Genomic DNA, 10369 nt, shown 5'->3' with positions numbered 1-10369 from the left:
ATATTGAGATATATGATCTAAAATTCCTGTGGACATTTAGGACTCTTTCAAAACTACATTTCCCATGATTCCTCCTGGGTAATGAGGTGGACAGGAAGTATGATTATGTAGACAGGGGTATAAAGTCTCAGAGCTTTATTGGGACTCTCTCTTTCCTATGAAGCAGCGAGAGTGAAGGTAATGGTGGGCATTTTGAATTAGATCTTAGCAGGCATGTAGCATTCTTAATTAACAATATGGATTATAATAAACCATTAATATTATTGAATATATCCATCTATATCAATATTATTCATAACACATGTCAGAATTATCCATGGGAATATCAGTTAAATCCTCTCTGGTTTTCTGCACTACCTATAGAGTGTTATCACAGCTATGGATGCATTCATCTTGTAATGGCAGATCTGGCATTAAGGTAGCTGAGTTGAGATTCTTGCATCAATGAAATGATAGATTCTCATTCCCTAGCAACATGGCTTGGTATTGTAACAATCTCTGCGATGTAAAAGCTTGTAGAGTTGTATTCCTCAATGTGATTTCAACTTGATGTGGGGAATACACTCTCAGAAGACCTCCTAATACCAAGTCTGAGGATTTTCTAATCATCAGAGCCACGGCAGCTATTGCTTTAAGACATGCAGGCATTCCACAGATTACTGGGTCCATGGTGGAATGATAATAAGCTATTGGTCTTAATTTGTCTCCCAGAGTTTGCATGAGAATGCTGGAAGCTCTACCCATGTCTTCGTGAACAAACAGGTGAAACAGTTTGTCATGGTCTGGAATGCCCAAGGCTGGGCTTGAGAAAATTGTAGCTTTGTGTTTCTTGATAGCATGCTTGTGCTCTTTTATTAGCTTTAATGGTTCTGTGACAATGGACCTAGTAAGTTCAGTCAAAGGTTTTGCAATTAAATGAAACCCTGGGACCCATTGTCTATAGTAGCTAGTTATTCCTATTATAGTATGGAGTTGTTTCTTTGTCTTTGACATGCTTAGCTTCTGAATATCAGCTATTCTCTTCTGGGAGATTTTCCTTGAGCCTTTCTCTAGGATAAATCCCAAATACTGGACTCTATGGAGGACCCATTGCAGCTTTGATTTGGAGACTTTGCGGCCATGATTGCACAGTTCTCTTAGCAAGTGTGCACTATCTCTTTGGCATATCTTGGTTGTTGGTGACATTAGGAGCAAATCGTCCACATAGTGAATTAGTTTGCTGTGGGTAAAGGTGATTGATTCAAGGTATCTTTGTAGGATCTGACAAAATATGGCAGCTGAATCCGAAAAACCTTGTGGAAGACACCTCCATAGGATTTACTTCCCTTCCCAAGAGAAGTCTTATGGGAAAAACAGGGAGAGTTAACTTAAATATTATACTGTGGGTTCAGAAGGGTGAGTAGGAGACAGGAATGGACAAAAGGTGGGGAACTTAACAAGTTAGGGAAACTGTTAAGTAAATGACTGAGGACAGGAGTGACAGAGGCAAGAGGTCTGTGAAAACAGCAAGCAAATGACAAGAGGGCTTGTAAGCAAGTTTAATTAAGGGAACTATGGTCTAATGGGAATAGGGGTTTCTATACTTCCAAATTATGGGCAAACCACAGGGTCAGGGGAAGGACTTATCTACACTAAACTGAGAACTAAAGCAAGACAGGGCCCAAAGAATATCAGGACTGAAGTGGGTATCCTCACAGCCGAGTCCTGACACACTCCAGTGATGTTACAGCTTTCCCAGGTCTTCAGCCAGCACACCTTCAAGTGGGTAGATCTGGGAGCTAACCCAGCCCAAGTTAACCAGCAACTCAGGTTGGATTAATAGTCTCTACCAAAAAATCTCCCACAAGTAGATGACAGTCTTCTTTCTGGAAGCCAGGAAATCAGGGTACAAACTCCACTTCCTTCTAGGTCTCCCAGGGTCAGTTACAACTTGTCCCAACCACCATGGAGTCTATCTCAGAGAGAGAAGCACACTTCCTGTTCCCCCATTCCATTTAAAATCCTTCAGCCTTTCCTGCTAAGTCTCCTAAATAATAATTTAGTAATCTTCCTCACAACAGTTCCCCCTTTGCACAAAGCCAAAATTAACAATATTTTGTTATTTGTGCACTACAAACTAAACTAAAATTCTAACCAAAAATAAACAACCTACAATAACTCTATTCTTTCTAACACTATCCTACTCTACCCTACACTAGGGATTGTAACAAGGAAAGGTAAAGGGATAACTACATTGAACAGTTACATAGTTCAAAGCACAAAGCAAGAAGTAACAATGCAAAATTTCCAACAACATTAACAAAATCAACAGCAATTATGAAATATTAACACAAAAGTCAAAACAAACATCAAACACAACTCCTATTCTAAGACAATGAGTAGGATAAAATACAATTAAACTTTGAAAGAGTTGCCTTAGAAACAGACTGACAGATGAGCATTTTCTTTCCTTTGGCCCCCTCTTTAAAAAGTTTGCCCGTCACTGGGCTAGGCAATGGGGGTTAAGTGACTTGTCCTGGGTCACAGACCACAAAAAGTGGCTGAGGCTAGATTTGAACCTAGGACCTCCTGTCTCTAGGCCTGGCTCTCAATCCACTGAGCCACCCAGCTGCCCCCTTGATAGTGTTTTTGGTAGGCATGAGTGTTGTAATTTGTTGAAGATTTTTTCTGCATCTGTTGAAATAATCATTTGATAACTGTTTGGTTATTGATATAGTTATATGATATGATTATGCTGATAGTTTTCCAAATATTAAACAAGCTTTCCATTCATAGTATGAATTCTACTTGGTCATAGTGAATAATCCTTGTGATATATTGCTGTAGTCTCTTTGCCATTATTTAGTATTTAAGATGTCAGCATTCATGTTCAGGAGACTGGTCTATAACTTTCTCTGTTTTTGGTCTTCCTAGGTTAGGTATTGTGTGGAATGAGATTCAGTGTATAATTCTCAGAGTAGTATTTGGCTTGTTGTCACCCCAATTTTCAAGACCCCTTAGTATTACTATTCTTTAGACTAAAACTGCCCCCTCCCACACCATAAAACTTTTAGTTTTCCTGACCTATTTTCAAAAGCCTTGAGAAGAGTTTATCTGTACCTGGGGAAGAAAGCCAAACTATAAGATAAGCTGAAGGAGGGAAAGTGCAGGGAGTTTCAAAAGTATCATTATGTTCCCAGCCTGGGAATCCTATGATAATCACGGGCTTTTCTTGATCATGGGGGTCTTTAGGTGTACGTAATGTTAAAAATCATTCAGTAAAGACTGTAAACATCACCCCACCCCCTTCTGTGGGATTGAACAGAGGGGAGGAGGAGAATCTTGTGTCAGGATTATTATAAAAGTCTGTGATTATACCTAGAAGAAGAGCGGACATTTTTACCCAAGCAAGCTGATTGTGTGGGCAGAATCCTTTTTCCATCCCTTCATCACCTTGCCATCCCACCCCCACCCCCGCCCCCCTTGTTGTCCACTGTTTTCTCCAAATAAAATGGCTTTTCTCTGCTAGCATCTTATTAAATCTCCTATCTCAAATCTACTATTGATTTCTAGGGGTATGAGCCTTTCCCAAATTCCACTCCACAAAGGTATCAACACCATATTTGTGTCATAAAAAGAATTTCATAGGACTCCTTCTTAGCTTATTTGGCTAAATAGTGCATTTAGTATTGGGATTATGAAGGGTTTTAGTTATAACCAATCATGAAGATATTAAAGATGTATTCAAAAGCTGACTCATGAGCAAAGTGTTCACAGACCAGACTTATGGATAGATTTCTAATATTTTACATGATTGATTTCTGAATCCTTAAATTGGATTGGACTGGATTGGATTTTGTTGAACTTACAAATTAAGCCTCTATTATTATTTGCAGTCTTAAAGCTAGCAGAGGATTTGTAAAGGTCCTTTCAAATGTCAAAGACCTAACTTAACATCTGAATAAGTTTTAGCCAGTGAAGAAGGTTTGACTAAAGTCAAGGACTTTCAAATGAGATTTTTTCCTGGGCAACTGGCTTTATAATTGTGTCACTATTCATTCCTTTATCTTGTAATTGGACCTAATATCATGTTAATACTTTTGTTGTTTCACTTGTTTGATTGACATCCTGAAAACCCCAAATCCTGGAAACCTATAATAAATCAGTGCAGCATGGTCAGATCTCTCTGACTCTTTCTGTGCACTGCCCTGCTGACATGACACTGAAGCTCTTTCTCTGTGTTTCTTGTCTGTTTTTTTCAATCTATGTCTCTCCCTCTCTAGACATTAATTTTTATCCTTTGCTTTTCTCGCTCCCCTCTACAGGTGATAAAAAAACCCACTTGAGAACTTTTTGTAGGGGCTGGTTCTCTATAGATTAATTTTTAAAAAATATTTGATAGAATTTACTTGTGAATCCATCTGGACCTGGAGATTTTTTCTTAGGGAGTTCATTGATGGCATGTTCAATTTCTTTTTTTCCCGAGACAGGATTATTCAGATATTCAATTTCCTCTTTTGTTAATCTGGGAAATTTATATTTTTGTAAATATTCATCCATTTTACTTAGATTGTCAGATTAATTGTCATAAAATTGGGCAAAATAGCTCCTAAAGATTGCTTTAATTTCCTTTTCATTAGAGGTGCATTCACCCTTTTCATTTTTGATACAGGTAATTTGATTTTTTTTCTTTCCTGTACCCTAGTGAGAGTATTGTTATTCCCTCTCTAAACCAATGCCAAAACAGAGTAAGGTTTAAGCACTGCCCTTCACCACCTTCATCCTCCCCACCACTGTAATAGCTTTATTTTCCTGCCTCTTTAGGTGGTATAATTTACTCCATTTTACCTCTCTCTTCCTTTTTCTCTCAGTGCAATCCACTTTTTCACTCCTTGATTTTTTTGTCCTGTTATCCTAAACAACTTACTCCAACATCCTCTGTATATTCTAAATAATATGATAATGATAAAATTTTGAACAGTTACAAATGTCAACTTTCTACATAAGAATATAGAAAATCTGACCTTATTGAGTTCCTTAAATTTTCTTTTTTTATTTACCTTTTTATGTTTCTTTTGAATTTTTTATTTGGACATCAAATTTTGTATTTAGGTGTGGTCTTTTCATCAGGAATGCTTGGAAAACTTCTATTTTATTACATAACCATTTTCCCCCCTGAAAGAATATAGTCAGTTCTGATACATAGATGATTCTTGGTTATAAACCCAGTTCTCTTGCCTTCTAGAATATCATATTCTAAGCATTCTGATCCTTCAGTGTAGAAACTGCTAGATCTTTTCATTCTGACTGGAGCTCCATGATTTTCAAATATTTCTTTCTGGCTGCTTGCAGTATTTTCTCCTCAGCCTGGGAGCTTTTGAATTTGGCTATAAAATTCCTGGGAGTTGTCATTTGGGATTTATTGCAAGAGATGATCTGTGGAGTCCTTCAATTTCTATTTTACCCTCTTGTTCAAGAATATCAAGGTAGTTTGATAATTCTTGTAGAATGATGTCTAGGCTGTTTTCTTTTTTCTGATCATGACTTTCATATAGTCCAGTAATTCTTAGATTGTGTTTCCTGGATCTATTTTCCAGGTCTGTTCTTTTTTCAGTGAGATATTTCATATTTTCTTCTTTTGATTTTATTTGATTGTTTATTGATGTCTCATGAAGTCATCAGTTTCTATTTGCCCAATTCTAATTTTTAAGAATCCATTTTCTTCCATGATCTCTTGAACATCCTTTTCCATTTGGTTAATTCTGCTTTTCATGGAACTATTTTTCTTTCTTTATTTTTATTCCTCTTTTTCCATTTGGCCAGTTCTGCTCTTCAAGCTGTTATTTCGCATTACTTTCATTTCTCTTCCACCTCTCATTTGATTTTTGAAATCCTTTTTGAGCTCTTCTAGTACCTGAGACCAATTTCCATTTTTCTTTGTTGTTTTGCATGTGGTTGCTTTGATCTCATTATCATCTACTGAGTTGGTGTCTTGCTCTTCTATCTCCTTATCTCCTTCAACATTTTCTGTGGTTTCTGTTTTCAGGGTAGACAGGCACTCTCTTAAACTTCAGTTTTTCCCTCAGTTCTAGTTCTGAAACTTTCAGTTCTTTTATGGTGATATGATGGCCTGTGGGCTGAGAGCTCTGGAAGCTGCTGATTCTGTCTCCTCTAGGGACTGCTGATTACTGATGAAGAGCTAAAAGCAATGTGAGCTACTTTACCCCAAGTCCAGGGGCCTTACCACAAGCTTGAATGGTCCAAATGTCATGGACTTGGAGATCTTACTGCAGGTCAATGCCAGAGCTTGTGACTACAAGGGTTGGGCATGGGGTGCCCTATGGTTGACCTAGATAGGGTCTTGGTGTCTCAAAGTTGTCCTCTGCTCAGACTTAGAACCTAGTGCACTAGATGGGGCGGGTGGCCTGCACTCCTCTATAATGATTTTTTAAATATTGTTTTTCCTATGATTTTAGTGAGATCACTCTCTAGACATGGTGGTGTATGATGGGGGGCAGAAAACCAGGGAATGGATTGTCTTAAAATTTTGTCTCATTCTGGCCCCACTGACCACTCCCTCTCCTAGCCAATAAGAAAGTTTTAGCAGGAAATGAGATTACAAAGGGGAACCTGGAAGTCATCTATACACCATTCCAAAGATTAGAGGAGCATAATTTACCAATCATATCACATATTTGTTATGATTCATATCCTACTAATGTGTGCCAGATTAGGAGAAACCATCCTGGTAGTGCTTGTCAAGATCTAAGATCCTCTGATTTGTAAATTCCAGATCCAATCTAGTTAGGAATCATCAGTGCCAGACCAAGAGAACACCAAAAGAGATCCATGACTCTGAAGTTTTACCAGTAATCTCGATATGTCAATGAACTCATTCATCCCAAGGTAGCACAGAGAGGTGGTGGTCTGTTCCCTTCCCCTTCCCCTCTCATAAAAAGTATAAAAATGAGATACAAACTCCTCCCATCAGTCCTGTTTCATCTCCTTGGAGTCTAGGCTTCCTAGTAATTCCAACTCTAGTCTATGATTCTGTGAGTGAGACTCTCTGCTTGCCTCTTTGTCATCCTCTTATCCATTTAACCACCCTTCACTATCAAATTTCCCCATGTAAGGGGCTTTTCCTTTCTATCCCTTTTCACTTTCCACTACTTGTCTCTAGGTCTTTTTGATTTGATGATTGCTGCCACCTTCTGAATACCAATCCTGACCTTTCTATTGAGCACCCAAAGAATGAGGTATGTCCATCCCCATTTTGTAATTTCACAATTATGAATTCACAGGTGGCCTGTGATGAAGGTAGTATGACCAAACCTCTAACCAAGAAGTGGGATCCGGAGGGAGGATTTGAAGGGACACCAACTGCTGGAACAGGCTTTTTCTTCCTGTCCCTGGAGTTGAGTGGAGAGAAGATAGCTGATCTCTGTTGTTCCTGCTATGATAACATCTACAGTGAAGTTGAAATGAAGTGTTTATACCTGCTGGGAAGTATCCTTCCTTACTAAGAAGGTAACATTTGAAGAAGATCCAGTGTTACAACTAGCCTGATCTGATCAAGAGACAGTATTGGTGTGAGGGCCTGAGGCCAAGCTTAGTGCCTGGCCCAGGTGGGTTGAACTCAGTCATCAAGAGTTCATTCCTTGGTCATCTAAAGATTGTTTCATTTTGTAAACCAACAAGAAGGATTAATTAGCCTCAGGTTTAGAAAATGAGGTCTGGGGAATCTTAGCCAGAGATAGGAAAGGGCTTAGGGAGCTTCAAAAAAAAGATGAAGAATTTCCTTTGAGGGAAATGTAGAATGGGGAGGCTGGTGAGACTTTTTAGAGTTAGGGAAACCCTATTCCTTAATCCTCCCTTCCTAATCTTTTGTTTATTATCAATAAATCCCTTTTACCTGTTTACCAACACTGCCTTGGAGGCCTGATTGAGCACTGGTCCCAGTAAGAGAGGCCATTGTTCTTTATTGAAGGACACTAAAGGTTCACATATACCTCAGTATATTAACTATTTCAGTTGGCTGAGCCAGAAAAGGGCCAGAACCTGAAGATTTGGGGGTTTTCAGACTCAAACTTCCATTTTGAGGCCTGTTTTGAACTTTGGCTCTGTGAGCAGGGAGTTTGAGTAGGCTCAGAATTTTCAGAGCTGCAGGCCCAATGGAACACTGTAGAAACTGAGCTGTCAAACAGCCAAGCAGTTTTTTCTCTCTCTCAAACTGCCTGGAACTTTAAAGTGGAGGGGAACAAAACTTTCCGTGGGCCTAAGATAATACAACCTATTTAAGGTATAAACTATCTATAGTTGTTTATATATAGCACAATGGAGTTATTGTACTACCGAATTACAATGATACTATGCTTTTTTTTTCTGGTTATATTATCAGAATATTTGTACCAGTTACTGGGATGTAAAGCCATACTTCCCATTATGGACCTGACCCTAAGACCCTAAGCCTCTCCTATGTACTGCTTGTGATTCTCCCTCTACTGTTCCTACCAATTCAAAAGGGTAATGGTAGCAATGATTAAGAGACTGAAGGCTGCTGGATATTTCAATTTTGTAGGAGTCCAGGCATATATTAATCTTGATAATATTTTAGGGGTGCTCAAAAAGCTGACTCTTATGGTATTTCTTATGATTGGTTTCTGTAACCTTGAGTAAAATTGAACCTTAACCATGTCAAATTCCTAGCTCTTCCCTGAGGCTATACTCTGGAAGATTTGTCAGTTATCTCAGCCCACTTGTTTTGCCTATAACAATCAATTAACATCTGTATCAAACAAGCTTAGATGCCTTAGGCCATATGAACTCTTTATCTGGGCCTTAGCTATACCTATTGTCTTGGGATCCAGTTTATATCTTGTGATGATTACCTCATAATGTTAATGTATCAGACCACTTGTCTAATTATCATTCTTCCTCCCCCCTACACTGTTGTTACCCCAATAAAAACATCAGTATGTCTGACTAAGAGCTAGTTCTTGACCACCAAAGCTCTTCTTCACCAGAGTTCCATTACAGTTAAGTTCTATTCCACCAGAGCCAACTTGCTGTCTGACTACTTCATGTTGTAACTTTCTTTGTCTTTGTGTCTTTCTTCTAGCCTTATGGTCTCCTTCCCTTAGACTTTAACTCATCACCCATTTTTATCTCAGTCCCTGGTCTCCCTTTCTGAGTGTTCTACCCACCAGGAACTTTCATGAAACTGCTGGATGGCTTCATATTTTGGGGACAATGAGTTAAAGCAACTAGTGTTGGCTATGCAATTGAAAGTTACTCAGCTTGAAGCTCAATGTATTGAGCTAAGTAAGGGAAATGGGATTGTGCTAAGGCAACTGGCTAAGCAGGAGTGTGATGACAATATCCAAGCACCTACCAAGTTTTAGTTGGAAACCGAGGCACTGGAAAATACAGCTGCAAATTTATTCCTACTTAGAGATGTGTCCTATATTACACTAGATGTAGGCATAGTGCATATAAAATCTCACAACAATTCACATCATCTGATCTCAATGCCATCAAATGTAGAACCCCCCAAATTTTTGATGAACCCCATAAAGTTATCACAGAATTTAAGAGGGTTATTCAGATATTCAATCCCAATTTTTCAGTTTGAATTAATTATGGAAGAACTTCTAACTAAAAAGAGAAAAGCAACAATTTATTGAACAGACCTATAGAAATCCAGCCCTAACACCCTTGCCGATGGAACATTTGGATTTTATTAAATTCTGTGGAAGCTTACAGATATCTTAACAAAGCAAGGGAATCAATAATTGAAACTATGAAGTCAAACCCCAAAAGGCCTGATACCTTGTCTAAGTTTGAAAGACTTAGGAAGGAGTCTGGAGAGTCACTGGGTAGATTTTTGGACAGGTTTATTGAGGCAGGGGAACATCTATTGGGCATGGACAGTCTGATGGAGGAAAATCTAAGCCATAACCGCCGTCAGTTTGTGAAAAATTCCTGTAATGCAGTCAGGAATTTCTTTAGATCAAACTGTCCAAACTGGGAGACAATGGATTTAGAGAACAGTATGTTATATATACTAGGCTGCTAAGGACAAACATACTGAGGAGAAAAATGGCCTGATTGAAGATCTAAGGAAGCAGCTTAGGGAAGCTAACCAAAAATTAAGGGACAGTGAGATAAAAGAAGTTAAAGCATGTTACAGACTCTGTTTCTCTAAATGACTCCTAATAGCCTTCTTGGAGGGATCAAGTTGATTTTGGATTAACCTACCTGCTGGTACCAGAGCCTTTTTTGGGGCTCAGGTGACCAGGACCAAACACAAAGACTGCCTCAGCCTGGATTGGTCACGTAGGGAATCCAGATAACAGGCCCTAAATTTGATCCTATTTCTCCAAAGGTTTTA

This window comes from Gracilinanus agilis, chromosome 1, assembly GCF_016433145.1.
Source record: "Gracilinanus agilis isolate LMUSP501 chromosome 1, AgileGrace, whole genome shotgun sequence".
Classification (NCBI taxonomy): Eukaryota; Metazoa; Chordata; class Mammalia; order Didelphimorphia; family Didelphidae; genus Gracilinanus; species Gracilinanus agilis.
Note: the sequence above shows the minus strand (reverse complement) of the source record.